Source organism: Oryctolagus cuniculus, chromosome 1 (genome assembly GCF_051225735.1).
Source record: "Oryctolagus cuniculus isolate XC-2025 breed Fujian yellow rabbit chromosome 1, ASM5122573v1, whole genome shotgun sequence".
Classification (NCBI taxonomy): domain Eukaryota; kingdom Metazoa; phylum Chordata; class Mammalia; order Lagomorpha; family Leporidae; genus Oryctolagus; species Oryctolagus cuniculus.
This window is the reverse complement of record NC_142867.1, coordinates 144,123,603-144,139,394: the sequence shown is the minus strand read 5'-3', so window position 1 is coordinate 144,139,394 and position 15,792 is coordinate 144,123,603. Positions and strand designations below refer to the sequence as shown.

Here is a 15,792-nt window from a genome sequence, read left to right as displayed (position 1 = left end):
CTTGTAGTGGTTTTTTATTGTGGTTTGTAAGCATTTGTATTTGAATAATTCCAGGGGCTCTTTCAAAATGTCAATCTTTTAAAAAAATTCTTTATTAATATAAAAACAGATTCATTGTATTTCATAGGTACAGTTCTTTTTTTATGATTTATTTATTTATTTATTTGAAGAGTTACACAGAGAGAGGAGAGACAGAGAAAGAGAGATGTCTTCCATCTGCTGGTTCACTCACCAATTGGCCGCAATGGTCAGCGCTACATCGATCCAAAGCCAGGAGCCAGGAGCTCCCATTTGGGTGCAGAGGCCCAAGGACTTGGGCCATCTTCCACTGCTTTCCCAGGCCATAGCAGAGAGCCGGATTGGAAGTGGAGCAGCCGGGTCTCAAACTGGCACCCATATGGGATGCTGGTGCTTTAGGCCAGGGCGTTAACCCACTGTGCCACAGCGCCGGCCCCCATAGGTACAGTTCTAAGAAGATAAGCATACTTCTCACCTTTTCCCTTCTCCTTCCCTCAATCCCTTCCTTCCTTTCCTTTTTTCTTTAATTTTTTGCAAAGACATAATTTCAATCCCCTCTATAATCACCACTAACCTTAGTATCCAACAAGGAAAGCATAGGAAGACTACAGTTCCGTGGCTGTGTAAACAGGGCTAAAACAATCATTTTCCAAGATGTCCATTTCATTCCTATACATGTGTTTCATATTAACTGCCACATACTACAGAAACCTTGATATTTATCTTCTGGGGACTGGCTTATTTCACTGAACATGATGGTTTCCAGTTGCTCCCATTTTGTTGCAAAAGACAGGATTCCCACCCACCAGGAACCCACTAACTGGGATCTGTAGGGAAGGTGGCCTGGGAACCTGTATTTTTAAACCACCACCTCCATGATTCTTATGTATTCTAGAGTTTGAGAGCATCTAGAGAATATGGGGATGCTATCATTAATCTCTGAATGGAACACACCGGTGGCCTTCATTTTGGGGACATGTTTTCAACCACTTGCTGTTTTTTATTACTGGGACTTGGGCAAAAAAATATTACCCACCCTCCTTTGTTATTACGTGGCTTGGGAAATCCCTTCATCCCAATTCCAAGGTTTTCTCCATGCAAAAAAACAAGGTAGGGAAAGAAACCATCTGCAAAGCTATACTGACTTCTTCTTCAAGGCAAATTTTGGAGGAAATCGTGGGGTGCTTTGCTCAAGCAACACCTTCGCCCTGAAAGCAAAGGAAGGAAACTTAGATCTTTGGAATCGACTTAATTCTGCTGCAAGGGATCTCAAATTATGTGCATTTTATGATAAGCAGTAGGGGTACCAGAGTCTTCCTAGCTTTCACAGTGAGGATCACCTGGGGCTGAATTGTCAAAGTCTCAGATTCTAGCATGTGTTAATTAGAGTTGTCAACCTGGCTTGAGACAGCTGAAAGGCTGTGTGGTTAGGAATATGTAAGGGGGTTGTTGGGGGAATTGGCTCACGCGATTATTGTAATAGTAATAAAGGCAATTTCCCTTCCTTTCTTTTCATATTTTAACTAACAAAACCCAGCTACTGATATTTGTGAGTGACCTGTGACTGATCTTGTGCATAACAATGTTTGCCTAAGAATTTCAGAGTCTACAGATATAAGATGACTGGGATGGCGACCTCACACCCAGCTAAGGAGAAAGACTACAGCCTTCACCTGCAAACAGCTGGGCTCCACATCAAGAACCCTCCACCCCAGGACCCTGCGTACCCTGAGTGGCCATTGGAGCAAAGTCTGAAAGTCTGCCTAGCTGTCGATTGACTGGACTCCTTGTGTTTTTTCCTTTACTTTCCCTGTGGTTACCCCTTTCCCTTTAAAAAACCTTCTGTGTGGGCAGAAAGAGCACATTTTGGATGGAGACATCTCTCTTCCCCCAAGACCCCTGGATGCTGCTGCTACTTCCTTTTTTTTTAAAATAAACGATTTCATTTCATATGTGATACATCACATTAACAGACTGAAGCCTCAGTTTCTCCATTTGTAAAACTGCGAGGGCTCTTTCTTAGAGGTTTGGGAAGAATGAAGTCAGCCAGCTGCAGATGAAGTGGCTAGCCCTGGTCCTACATCGTCAGAGCTTGGTGACTGCTTCCTGCCATCCTGTTCCCTTTGGGATCATTATGTGTGTTCAAATCCTCCAGAGCTTTTGATGAATTTATGCTTGCCTGTTATGCAAATGAGTGAGACTGGCTTGCTGGGAGGATGGCAAACAGCAGTTCTGGGAGAGCAAAGACCTCCCTGTATATCTGACCTCACTTTCTCCAACTTTGACCCATGCACCTGCCTCACCTGGAGCTCACTTTAACAATGATTGCACCAACAGAGTAGATTTCTGGCTGTCACTCCATACATATGGGATCGGAGGCTTACAAGCAGGGTCTATGATCAGCTTTTCAACAAGGACTCTCAAGGCTCAGCAATCCTAGCGTTGGGGAGCAGAGGGAAGGGGCTTTGAATATTCATTCACAAGGACCTCCTTCCAGAGAGAGAACCCAGAATTGGCCTCTGACATGCAAATGTCCAGCCATAGTCTGACTCACTTCCCAGCATCCTTCCAGGCATCTTTGTTTCTAGGGCCCCGCTGCCCTGGGATGTTCCGGGGACACAGTTGTCCCAGCTGGAGCAGAAGAGAAACCTGATCTAGCAGTCTAGCATTTCCTGCTCTGTCTATTGAGCTCCGTAGCCTTCTTTCATGGTCTCCCTCCACCCCCTCTCTCTTGGCAGTGAGGGATGTGAGTCGTGCACAACTGTTTGGATGTGTCATCTCAGGTTGACACTGGGCTTCTTGGGAGTCTTGGCCAAGACAGCCACCTTTGCTGAAAAGCTATGAAACGTGATCCCCAAAACAAAATGCTGGAAGTACGGCATGTCCTGTGGACTCCCTTGTGGAAGTGACAGGTGGTGACTTGGCTGAGTCTAGAGATGCCTGCATATTCCAGGAACCAGTGCCAAGCTTCCATTCCAGCTAGCCTCTCAGTTTTCCTATGACGAGTTCAACATTTGAACAAATGGAGAACCTCAGATTCGCACAATTTCTAGGGGGCTCAGCTTGTTTGAAAATGGTCTTTTGCTGTGATAACAGGAGCCTGTGCTAATAGGTGAGAGCAGGCTCAAACTCAGAGATGGAGCTTGAATTCTTCCGTGGCCTTGTACACGGGTCAGAGGGTCAATGCAGCACTATGCCGGGAACTTGCTGTGGGACAGCCATGCAGGGGAGGTGCTGAGCTTAGAACTCAAGGCTGGCCCTGGAGTTCCTACTGGGGTTTATCCATGCAAAAGCATACAAGAGGATGGGAAAGGGAGGAAGACTCTGCCCTTGCCTGTGTGCACATGTCTCCCTTTTCCTACTCTCAAAATGAAGATAAAGAGTGATTCTTGGCAGACAAAGTAGTCTATTCGTTTTCCTCATCCTGGCCAATAATGAAAGCATTCTGTGATGGATCATCATGATTAAGTCAGGCCTCTCTACAGCCAAAATGACTAACATCGCTGAACTGAAAGCCAAAACCAAAGTGCTAGGAGTTGTCCTTCACTGAATTTGATAACAATTTTTGCTAATGCCAAAGAATCTTGTATCTAAGACACACATGTTCTGTGGTCAAATGCCTCCGTCAAATGGATGATCTGTTTCCTGTGGCTAATTCTCAGGCATGAGAAACTAATTTTCCAAGCAGCGTTCAGTGATCCAGCTGGTGATTTAGCAGGTGCACCCTTAGAAGGTTGTCAAGGCAACCCCAGCTATAGATGGTGTATTGGTTGGGTTTTATGATACACGGATCCCACCATGGAGTTTGTTGTGTAGGGCGTGGTAGTGCTATCATGGGGAGAAGGTTATCAGGAGTGGATAGAATGCAGTGGACTCAGATAGGACAGTGATTCAGAGGCAGCCTGGGCCAGGCTGAGGTGGCGGAGGGATTGAATATGGGCCACTCCAGGTGGCTGACACTGGCTCAGGAAGGGCTGCCAATAGCACTCCCGGTGGCTGAGATAGCAAGTCCTCAGTGAAGGAGAGCCAGGTCAGGGCATCTTCATGTCCATTATAGATGGAGTTTCATGCACCAGTAGAACACTCCTGTGAGAAACACAAGAGTGATTTTGCTTCACTTCCTACTTTGAGAATCACCTTCTTTCTCTCTCTTGTTCTTGTCTTCTTTAGCTTTGTGTCTTTCTCCTTCCCTCCAAGTTAACTCCTCTCCCCTAGCTTCTAGAAAAGGGAGCACCTCTGGGCCAGCATTCAGCTGTTTCATGCATATTGGATCCTGCTTTGAGAGTTGGTCTTTGAGCACTGATCAAAGACCACCCCCCATGCCTTCCTATGCCAAGGCCATTGTCCTTGGTGCTTGTTTGTTCTTCTTTCTAAGAAAAGAGACCACTCAAACCCACCTTGGATTCGAATAAGGCAGAAAACCCAGAAATCACTCCCTGTCCTCAAGCCTTAGCTTTGCCATTTGCCTGGGAAAATTCTTACCCACCTCTTGAAAGGCCACCACAAAACACACCAAACACCGGAGTAGGGGAAAAGTTTATTGTCAGCCGACAAAGCTCTCTGTGCACAAGCAAAACAGCAGCCTTCATTGGGAGAACAGGTCTTTCATAGCTTAGCAGAGATAAGTAAGAACAGTAAATTCCACTGGGCAGGGTGAAGGTGACATGTACAGTTGGGCTGTTTGGTCACCTGATTTCTGGTAAACCAGGCTGGACTTAGGAAACTGAAACTTATCTCAGAGAAACTGAAACTTATTGTACAAGATGGCGACTGGGCCAGAGCCTAAGATGGTGTCTGAGGCTTAAGATGGCGCGTCAGATAAGATGGCACTGGTTTCACTAGCAGCCTTGAGGTTCTTTTTTTTTTTTTTTTTTTTGACAGGCAGAGTGGACAGTGAGAGAGAGAGACAGAGAGAAAGGTCTTCCTTTGCTGTTGGTTCACCCTCCAATGGCCACCACAGCCGGTGCTCTGCAGCCGGCGCACCGCGCTGATCCGATGGCAGGAGCCAGGTACTTATCCTGGTCTCCCATGGGGTGCAGGGCCCAAGTGCTTGGGCCATCCTCCACTGCCTTCCCTGGCCACAGCAGAGAGCTTGCCTGGAAGAAGGGCAACCGGGACAGAATCCGGTGCCCCGACCGGGTCTAGAACCCGGTGTGCTGGCGCCGCAAGGCGGAGGATTAGCCTAGTGAGCCGTGGCGCCGGCCAGCCTCGAGGCTCTACTGGGGATCTGCCTCCTATGTGCTGGGATGGCCTTGGCCCCACTCTTGGGCCCTTTTAAGAGTGAGTCTGCTTCTCATTAGGGGGCCACACAGTTGAGTTCAGAACCCCCTTGAGTTGTTTAGGGCCCATCACCAAGCATCCTTTACTGCCCAAGACGTGTCTGGCTCCTATGACCGTGGCCTCAGCCACCACGGCTGCTTTGTATTCGCTGTTCTGATTTAGTTGGAAGTCATCGGAAATGAGATCTGCCGAGGCCCCCCCTCCTCGCCCCGTTCTGATGGCCGCAGCGACACCACCCGATTGCATTTCCAGTTAGGCTGGTTGCGGAGTTCTTTGTCCCGATGTTTCCTTTAGATCAATTTGGGACGGTGGTGCTTCGTGAATAATCCATGAACATCAATGAGCTGTGTGCACAAAGGCCTTTCCACTGTGTCCTTGCTACGGGAGTTTAGACGGTTCTGATGTAATTCATCAGGAATCAGGCAGAGCCAGACCCCGACGTGAAGGCTCCAGAGACCTCTGGGAAGCCTTTCACGTTTCTGAAGGGAAGGCCTGACACGGACTTATCTTTATGTGGTCATAGCAGGGATGCTTTTCCCGCAGAGCGTTCCAAGTCACGGCAGGGACAGAACTATGGAAATGACGACACTTAGATCATTTGAAATACACTTCCATTCCAGCTTCCAGAGTCCTTTTGCTTTCTGTGGTTGCCTTATTCACCAAGCAGTGTGGGCTAAAACAAAAGCCATAATTAAATTGAATCCAGTTAGTGGGGGGAAAAAATTGGGCAACTCTTTGCTTAAATAGAAGCAGGTGGTATTGGAATGCTTCGTGGAAGTGAGCCGTGAGGCGAGAAAGCTGGGGTTTTTTTCATCAAAAATAGTTAAAAGTATTTGCGGGCTATTGTGCCAGGCTGTGATTAACATTGTGTGTGTGAGTGTGTGTGTGTGTGTATCTCCCAGCATTAGAACTGTGATGGTAAGAGAGGGTGAGATGGTGTGTGTATGTGTGGGTTTCAAGGGTTGTTTTAAACAAAGATGTCCTGTTCAAGTTAAGATGCTATTTCATTTATACTCCGTCCATGAGCTCATCTGTGGCATAAAGCAAAATGCATTCTACACAGCTATGCTCACAAATGGAATGGAAACTGGAGGCGGAGGATTTGACCATGAGCCTGCTGGCTTGTGTGGGAGGGGAGAGCAGCTCTGTTGACAAGGATCCTATGTCCTACGCTTCTTCAGTCACTCTGGATTCTCCTTCGTGGGACCACATGTTGGTTTAATGGAACTTTCCCAGCAGAGGGCTGTGGCTCCACACACATGGGCTTCAGAAGGGCCTCAATGACATGCAATGACAATGTCCCTACAGATGCCCAGGTAAATTTGAATTTCAGATGAACAACAAATAATGTGTTACTGGGAGTAAAATGAAAAAAAAAAAACCCTAAAGATGTACTCGTTGTTCACCTGAAATTTATTTATTTGATAGGCAGAGTGACACACACACACACAGAGAGAAAGAGAGAGAGAGAGAGAATCTTCCATCTACTAGTTCACTCTCCAAATGTTTGCCAACAGCTAGAACTGAGCCAGGCTGAGGCCAGGAACCAGGAACTCCATCCGGGTCTCCCACATGGGTGCAGGGACCCAACCACTTGGCCAACCGCTGCCTTCCCAGGTGCATTAACAGGGAGCTGGATTGGAAGTGGAGCAACCTGGACTCCAGGTGTTGTCCATAGGGGGCGCCAGCATCATAGGTGGTGGCTTAATCAGCTATGCCACAGCACTGGCCCCTGCCTAAAGTTTCAATTTAGCTGAGGGACTATTCTTACCTGCTAAATCCTGCATCTTTACCTCCAGAGAACAATTCTTCTTCTGATTGATCATGAGCCAGACAGCCTTTAAAGCATTGGATTTTGGTTGTAGTTATCATTGCTGTTTTTCTCCTGAAGACTTTATTTTTAGAGCAATTTGAGCTTCAGTGCAAAATCAAGCAGAAAGTACAGAGTCCATAAACCTCCTGTCCCAACGTGTTCACAGAAGAGTGAAGTTTGCTATACACCAGAGTCCATGGTTTAAGCTTCAAGCTGGTTAGGTTTTTTTTTTTTAAGATTTATTTATTTATTTGAAAGTCAGAGTTACACACAGAGAGAAGGAGAGGCAGAGAGAGAGAGAGAGAGAGAGAGAGAGAGATCTTCCATCCAGTGTTGGATGCAACACTGGAACTGTGCCAATCTGAAGCCAGGAGCCAGGAGCTTCCTCTGGGTCTCCCAAGGGGGTGCAGGGGCCCAAGCACTCGGGCCATCCTCTACTGCTTTCCCAGGCCACAGCAGAGAGCTGGATCAGAAGTGGAGCAGCCAGGACTTGAACCTGCGCCCATATGGGATGCTGGCACAGCAGGTGGTGGCTTTATCAACTAAGCCACAGAGCTAGCCCCAGTGTAGGTTTTTTTTTTTTGGACAGGCAGAGTGGACAGTGAGAGAGAGACAGAGAGAAAGGTCTTCCATTGCTGTTGGTTCACCCTCCAATGGCCGCCGTGGCCAGCGTGCTGCGGCTGGCGCACCGCGCTGATCCGATGGCAGGAACCAGGTGCTTCTCCTGGTCTCCCATGGGGTGCAGGGCCCAAGTACTTGGGCCATCCTCCACTGCACTCCCAGGCCACAGCAGAGAGCTGGCCTGGAAGAGGGGCAACCGGGACAGAAGCTGGCGCCCCGACCAGGACTAGAACCCGGTGTGCTGGCGCCGCAAGGCGGAGGATTAGCCTAGTGAGCCACGGTGCCGGCTCCCAGTGTAGGTTTTTATTACTGTATGATGACATGTGTCTGACCTTAGTAGCAGTGTCTCACACACACAGCAGTCTCACTGCCCTAAAAATTCACTGTGCTCTGTCTGTTCATCCCTCACTCTCTCCTAACTCCTAGCAACCACTGAATTTTCTACTAGCTACAGCATTCTACAGAAAGCCTTTTCTATCATATAACATGTAGGCTTTCCAGACTGGTTTCTTCCACACAGGCATATGCATCTAAGGCTCCTCCCTGTCCTTCCCTGGCTCGGCTGTTCATTTTGTGAGCTCTGAGTAACATTCTGTTGTCTGGATGCACTATAATTTATTTATCAATTTACCCACAGAAGGACATGTTGATGGTCTCCAAGTTTTTGGCAATTATGAACGATGCTATTATAAACATTGATGTGAAGGTCTTTGTATGGATATGGTCTACAACTCATCTGTGAAAATACCAGGAAGATGGTGGCTGGTTGGGATGGGAAGAGTGTATTTAGCTTTGCAAGAAACTGCCAAGTTTTCTCCCGAAGTGGCCATGCCCTCTCCGTGACGAGCAGTGGGGGAAAAAAAAGAGGTCCTGTTGCTCTACGACCTCATCATTATTGAAGGTTGTCAGTGTCAGGGATTTTGGCCATTGCAACAGGTGTCTTGCTGTCAATGGTATGTGGCAGGCAGGCCCCATTTTTATAATATTTGCCATATACTTGTGCATCTTGCCTGGGAAAGTTGCAGTTGAGATCTTTGAGCTATTTGAAAATTAGATTGTTTATTTTCTTCTTGTTGAGTTTAAGAATTATTTAGATCGTGGCCAGCACCGTGGCTCACTTGGCTAATCCTCCGCCTGCGGTGCCAGCATCCCAGGTTCTAGTCCTGGTTGGGGCGCTGAATTCTGTCCCAGTTGCTCCTCTTCCAGTTCAGCTCTCTGCTGTGGCCCGGGAAGGCAGTGGAGGATGGCCCAGGTCCTTGGGCCCTGCACCCCATGGGAGACCAGGAGGAAGGACCTGGCTCCTGGCTTTGGATCAGTGCAGCGCGCTGGCCATGGTGGCCATTTAGGGGGTGAACCAATGGAAAAGTGTGGGGAGCAATTGGGAGCAACTCGGACTAGACTAAGTTACTGGAATTGGGACTTATTCTATGCATCTGCTCTCCCACAATATGGCGCTGAGAAGGGAGAAACAGCTTCTACACAGCTGCCTCCAGTTCAACCAATAAACTGTAGGACTTACTCCTGATTGGAGGAGAGCAGCGTACTCGGCGTGTGGGCAGCCGAGTTGGGATTGGCGGAAGAGGACTATAAAGGAGGAGAGAGACAACATGCACCAGGAACATCTAACGGGAACATCTATCTGAGGAACATCTGTGCAGCCCCCGAGAGAGCCGGCCGGCGGTGTGCCACTCCCCCGCGGAAGTGGGGAAAGTGGCAGGGGGAACCGCCCTTCCACGGAGGTGGAAGGGTTGGTAGCCAACCCGGGAAGAACCAGCAGCAAACCCGGGGAGGGCCGAGCAGACAAAAGAACAGCGCAGGGTCCTGTGTCGTTCCTCCACGAAGAGGGGGAGCGACATAATGGTGCCGTGACTCGGATATGAAGCCTAGGCAGGGCTTAGTGTCATTCCTCCATGAAGAGGGGGAGCGACATAATGGTGCCGTGACTCGGATAGGAAACCTAGGAGGGAAGAAACAGGAAGAAGTGGAAAATACCGGAGAGAGAGACTAGCAAAGAGCCTAGGGAAAAGCCAGACAGAAAAGGTGCCGGAAGAAGCTATTGAAAGCCTAGGCATAGACTCGGATACGGACTGTGGGAAAGAAGTTAGGATTTAAAGTGAAAGCAAGAAGAAACTTAGACTCAGATACGGACTGCAGGTTGAAAGTGAAAGTGAAACCTATAAGAAACTTAGACTTGGATACGGACTGTGGGGAGAGGCCAGGAGAAATGAGGGAGGAATATTGTTGGAAGAAAACTTAGGGAAACATACCGGGTAGAGAAAAATGTTAGGGAGGATGAAGCCACAAGTGCAGGCCGAGGCGGAGACGTAAGCCAGCTTGGAATTCTTCAAGTCAGCCCGGGGAGCAAGAGGCGAAGATCTGGAACCAGAGGCAGAGACGTGGGCCGCCAGGTTGGAATTCACCAGGTTAGTCCGGGGAACTTGGACTGAATACCGGTGGTGGCGGAAACGTAAGCTACGCTGTGTGACTCGCGGAAGCTGCCGCGTGCAGAGAGAGCACGGGGCGTGAATAGATAGGGAACGCGGGGCTGGCGCGAGGCCGTGGTGCGGGCGCGAAGTGCGTGGAGACCGCGGAGTGTGCGTGCGAAGCCGAGCCGTGCAGAGCCGGGAGCCCACCGCAGGACGGGCACCGGGAGGCCGCGCAGATGAGAGAAGCGCGGGCTGAAGCGGCTCAGATCTGGGAAGCCGCTGAGAAGCAGCCTCAGGGCGGGCGGCGGGAAGCCGCAGGGATAAGAGAAACAGAAGTTTAGAAGTAAAATGAGAGAAATAGGAATGCTGGTAGATAGAAGTAAAATAGGAGAAATAGGAATGCCCGGAGATAGAGAAACAGAAAAATAAGGCCTCCCCACAACATGGCAATGAGAGAGCTTGGATTCGGTCTGCCTGATTAGGGAGGTGGTGAGCACCTGCGGGCGGCTAGCAGCTTATGCGCCGCAGGTCACCGAAGACAGGCACGAATTAACATCAATAAGTCTCCCCACAATACGGCAATGAGAAGGCTTGGATTCGGTTTGCCTGATTGATAGGGCTTGTAAGCACCTGCATGCAGTTCTAGCAGAGCAGAGCATGCGCTGCAGGGCACCGAACACAGGCATGCATCAGCGCCTAAAAACCTCCTCACAACATGGTGAAGAGAGGACCTGGATTCGGTTTGCCTGATTGATAGGACTTGTAAGCACCTGTGGGCAACACCAGCAAGCAGAGCAGAGTGTGTGCCGCGGGGCACCGAAGACAGGCGCGTATCAACGCCAAAAATAAAAAGAAAGGGGGATCTGTGGGGAGCAACTGGGAGCAACTCGGACTAGACTAAGTTACTGGAATTAAGACTTATTCTATGCATCTGCTCTCCCACAATATGGTGCTGAGAAGGGAGAAACAGCTTCTACACAGCTGCCTCCAGTTCAACCAATAAACTGTAGGACTTACTCCTGATTGGAGGAGAGCAGCGTACTCGGCGTGTGGGCAGCCGAGTTGGGATTGGCGGAAGAGGACTATAAAGGAGGAGAGAGACAACATGCACCAGGAACATCTAACGGGAACATCTATCTGAAGGAACATCTGTGCAGCCCCTGAGAGAGCCGGCCGGCGGTGTGCTGCTCCCCTGCGGAAGTGGGAATGTGGCAGGGGGAACCACCCTTCCACGGAGGTGGAAGGGTCGGTAGCCAACCCGGGAAGAACCAGCAGCAAACCCGGGGAGGGCCGAGCAGACAAAAGAACAGCGCAGGGTCCTGTGTCGTTCCTCCACGAAGAGGGGGAGCGACATAATGGTGCCGTGACTCGGATATGAAGCCTAGGCAGGGCTTAGTGTCGTTCCTCCATGAAGAGGGGGAGCGACAAAAAGGAAGACCTTTCTCTCTGTCTCTCTCTCTCTCTCACTGTCTAACTCTGCCTATCAAAAAAAAAGAGAATTATTTAAATCTCAAAATATGCATATTATATGTTTTATATCATGTGTAACTTATAAACATATTTATTAGATATATTTTTGTCAGATTTATAATATATACTATATTTCCTATATATTTTAGAGTCTAGACACATACAATTAACATTTATATTTTTAGACACACATATGTTGTCAATTTATTTTCAACAAAATTGCCAAAGTAGTTATAGACTAAACAGATAAAATCTTCAACAAACTGTTCTGAAAAATTATGACATCCATGTGAAAATTAAAGTAACAAATGTCTTCACAATTTGAATTTACTAGTTAACATTTTCATAAATAATTTTGAAATTTTTTACTATTTTTAAATAGATTTCTGTATTTATTTGAAAGGCAGGGTTACAGAGAGAGGGAGGGAACAAAGAGAGAGAGGGATCTTCTGTCTGCTGGTTCACTCCCCAAATGGCTACAAACAGCCAAGGTCTGGTCAGAGTGAAGCCAGGGTCTGGACCTCCATCTAGGTCTCTCATGGGAGGAGAAAGGCCCAAGCCCTTGGGCCATCTTCTGCTGCTTTCCCAGGCACATTAGCAGGGAGCTACATTGGTAGTGGAGCAGCCGGGACTTGAACCATATGGGATGCTGGTGTCATAGGTGGTGGCTTAATCCGCGGTGCCACAACACTGGTCTAGTTAACTTTTACAGTCATTTTAATTGGACACATTTATGGGGTTCAGTGTGGTGACTCAATACATGTATACAATGTATGAAGATCCAATCAGATGTGTTAACATTTCCATCTTCTTAAACAATTAAAATATTTTAGATTAGCCCTTAACAACCGTACATATCTGTGGGGTGCAATGGGACATTTCAATCAATGTTTACAATGTGTCCTGGGTGCACATAGCTTATTGTGAATTTTAGTCAGCCGACTGTGTGTGGACATTAGACACTAGATATGTCCTTTGCATATTTCTGCACTGTGTGGTTTGCCTTAGTTTCTTGACAGAATCCTTAATAGAACAAAAGTTTTTAATTTTAATGGAGTCAATGAGTTCTGCCTTTGGTGCTGTCTTGGAATGTACTCCTCCCCTTGCCCCCTCAACCCGCAGCCAAGTGTACCATGAGGTGTCTGTTCCTAAAATAATTGCCTTGCTCCTTTTTTTGGTCAGGACACAGTTTTCTGTTTGAGAAGAGAAAAGGGCTTTTCAACATACATGAAGTCAAACGGGCCACCTGGAAGCCGAGCAGTTGTATGCCAGGGTGGGTGGAAGCAGAAGTGCGACGATGGCCCATGTGCTTGGGTCCCTGCCACCCACGTGGGAGACCAGGATGGAGCTACTGAGTACTGGCTTAGGCCTGGCCCAGCGCCAGCTCCAGCTATTAGTCATGGTGATGCGGGGACCAGCAGATGGAAGAGCAGTAGAGGGAAGAAGCCAGGGCATTGAGGCTGAAGACACACACATCTGGAAGGCAGACATATGCATGTCTGTGCACGCATGCGCACACACACACACACACACACACAGATCTCCTACCTAACAGTTCACTTCTCTCCCACCTGCAACAGCCAGGGCTGAGCCAGAAGTCTGGAACTCAACCCTGTCTCCCATGTGGGTAACAAGGACCCGAGAACTTGTGCTGTCCCTTGCTGCCTCCCAGGGTATACGCTAGCAGGAAATTGGAATTGGAAGCAGAGCCCGGACTTGAACCCAGGGCCTCTGATATGGGATGCAAGGATCCCCAAGGAGCATCTTAACTGCTAGGCAAAACACCCACCCTCAGAAGCAGATCTTGACATCACTGGCCCACGCATTTGAGAAGACAGAATGCAAAGAAGAAAGTAGTGGGGCTACTTACCTGGATGAAAGATGGAGAAGTCCGGGAAAAACAAGTGGGAAAAAAGGTCTTTTTCCTCTCCAAGACTCTTCCTCTCTCTGCATCTCACTACGAAAACGAGGAAACTGTCGAGTTATGAAATAATTTTGAGTGATGAGAAACACATTCAAACCCAGTTGTTTACCTGGCATTGAGTTCCCAAAAATTATTTATTTAATTGAAAGGCAGAGCTACAGAGAGGCAGAGGCAGAGAGAGAGAGAGAGAGAGAGAGAGAGATCTTCCATTCACTGGTTCATTCCCTAAATGGCTGCAATGGCCGGAGCTGTGCTGATCCAAAGTCAGGAGCCAGGAGCTTCTTCCAGGTCTCTCATGCTGGCGCAAGGGTTCCAAGCACTCGGGCCATCTTCTACTGCTTTCCCAGGTGCACTAGCAGAGAGTTGGATCGGAAGTGGAGCAGCCGGGACTCGAACCAGCGCCCATATGGGATACCGGCGCTGCAGGCGATGGCTTCACCCGCTATGCCACAGCACCAGCCCCCATAAAACTCATTTTTAAAATTGTGCAAGAAGAAGGCTTGTTTAGAAACATCTTGTTTCCATTCATCACGAGCCATCGTCAGGTTAAACACCACCGTGGGAACGTCCCTGGGGAGGCCCTGGACACATGTGTCTGTGAAAGCAGCGACATTTGGGGCTGGCAGTGACTACTAGGGGTCAAGGGTCTGTCCATCAATCAATTGCTTTTCTAGATGGGCAGGGCGGTTTTCTTCATTCTCCAGTGATTTTTTTTAAATGTATTTGTTTAAAAGGAAGAGGGAGGAAGGGAGAGCGAGAGAGAGAGCGAGAGAGAGAGCGTTTCCATATGCTGATGTGTTCCCCAAATCTGTGCATCAGCCAGGGTTGGTCCAGGCTGAAGTTCAGAGCTGACGACTCCATCTGGATCTCCCATGTGGTGGCAGGGACCCAAGGACTTGTGCTATCATATACTGTTTCCCCTTGTGTGCATTAGCAGGAAGCTGTATGTGAACAGAGACTGGACTCAAATCCTGGCACTGGGATACGGGATGCAGGAGTCCCACGGAACACCTTAACCTCTACACCAAATGGCCACCGCTATCCAATAAGTGTTGATTCAAGTCTCTGCGGATAGGAGGTTCTAAAGGGAATCACCAGAAGATAGCAGTATTCACTAACTGGCCACTTGATTGCATTCGTCTTTCCTTGAACAAATGTTCACCTTTTTAAGAAGTCAATTTTACTGCTTGTGAGACATTATAAATATCCACCAACAAGCTAAACACAGTGCAAGGGCCAGAGGAGTGTTATCCCTCCCTTTGTGAATAAGGAAGGAGGGCCTCAGCCGATACAACCTCATCCTGCTGGGAAGGTGGTGCTGGCAACAGCACAGCGTCCAGGGGTTGGAAAAGCAGAGCACCTCATTTCTCCATGGGGCGACCCTGGCTGCAGCCCTGGCTCGGAGCAGCTCTTGCTCCATCTCCGGACGTTCTTCAGTGCATCAAAGGGGCTGTGTCCTTGCTTATGTCACATCAGCGTCACCTGCAAAGAGCTGGTAAGGTCTGTGTGAGGAGGAACAAAGCCCCTTAAAGCAGGAAGAATTGAAATCACCGCACTTCTCCACATGCACAGACATTATGTCACCAAGTTCACGGGCAGATGGAATGAAAAGATACATTTATTTTGGGGCAAACAATATTTGAAGTCTGTGCATAAGCTTTCCATTTTATGCATGTTCCATGACCTTTTTGAAGACTCTTATCGTGTCTCCAAAGTGGAAGGGGAGGGAAGCTGGGTGGAGGGACCCAGCTGATTTGATCCTTACTCTCTCGAGTCTTTTCTTTTTTAAGGTTTATTTATTTATTTGAAAGTCAGAGTTACACAGAGAGAAGAGAGAGAGAGAGAGAGAGAGAGAGAGAGAGAGAGGTCTTCCATCCTCTGGTTCACTCCCCAGATGGCCGCAATGGCGAGAGCTGTGCCAATCCGAAGCCAGGAGCCAGGAGCTTCTTTTGGGTCTCCCACGTGGGTGCAGGGGCCCAAGCACTTGGGCCATCCTCCACTGCCTTCCCAGGCCTTAGCAGAGAGCTGGATTGGAAGTGCAGCAGCTGGGTCACCAACTGGCACCCATATTTGAGTCTTGATTCAGTTACACTGTTGTTTACATTTGATTTTGTAAGCAGCATGAAGCTCAACAGGTGCTAGCCCGTTAACCCACGCTTTCAAAATGTCATCTTTAAAATGTGAAAAAAATATTGGGGCAGCAGTAAAGCAGAAGGACTTTGGGTAGTGAGATAGGAAGT

At 48.4% G+C, this 15,792-nt stretch overlaps 1 long non-coding RNA gene across 2 annotated transcripts in view; it reads left to right on the top strand.

The window, feature by feature from the left end:
• Positions 1 to 1,989, top strand: part of LOC108176703 (uncharacterized) — a 109,945-nt gene extending 107,956 nt beyond the window's left edge. For both annotated transcript variants that reach the window (XR_016236150.1, XR_011379166.2), the window contains exon 2: positions 1,614 to 1,989. This is a non-coding gene — a long non-coding RNA (uncharacterized LOC108176703). The remainder of the gene's footprint in view (positions 1 to 1,613) is intronic.
• The last annotated feature ends 13,803 nt before the right edge of the window (positions 1,990 to 15,792 follow it).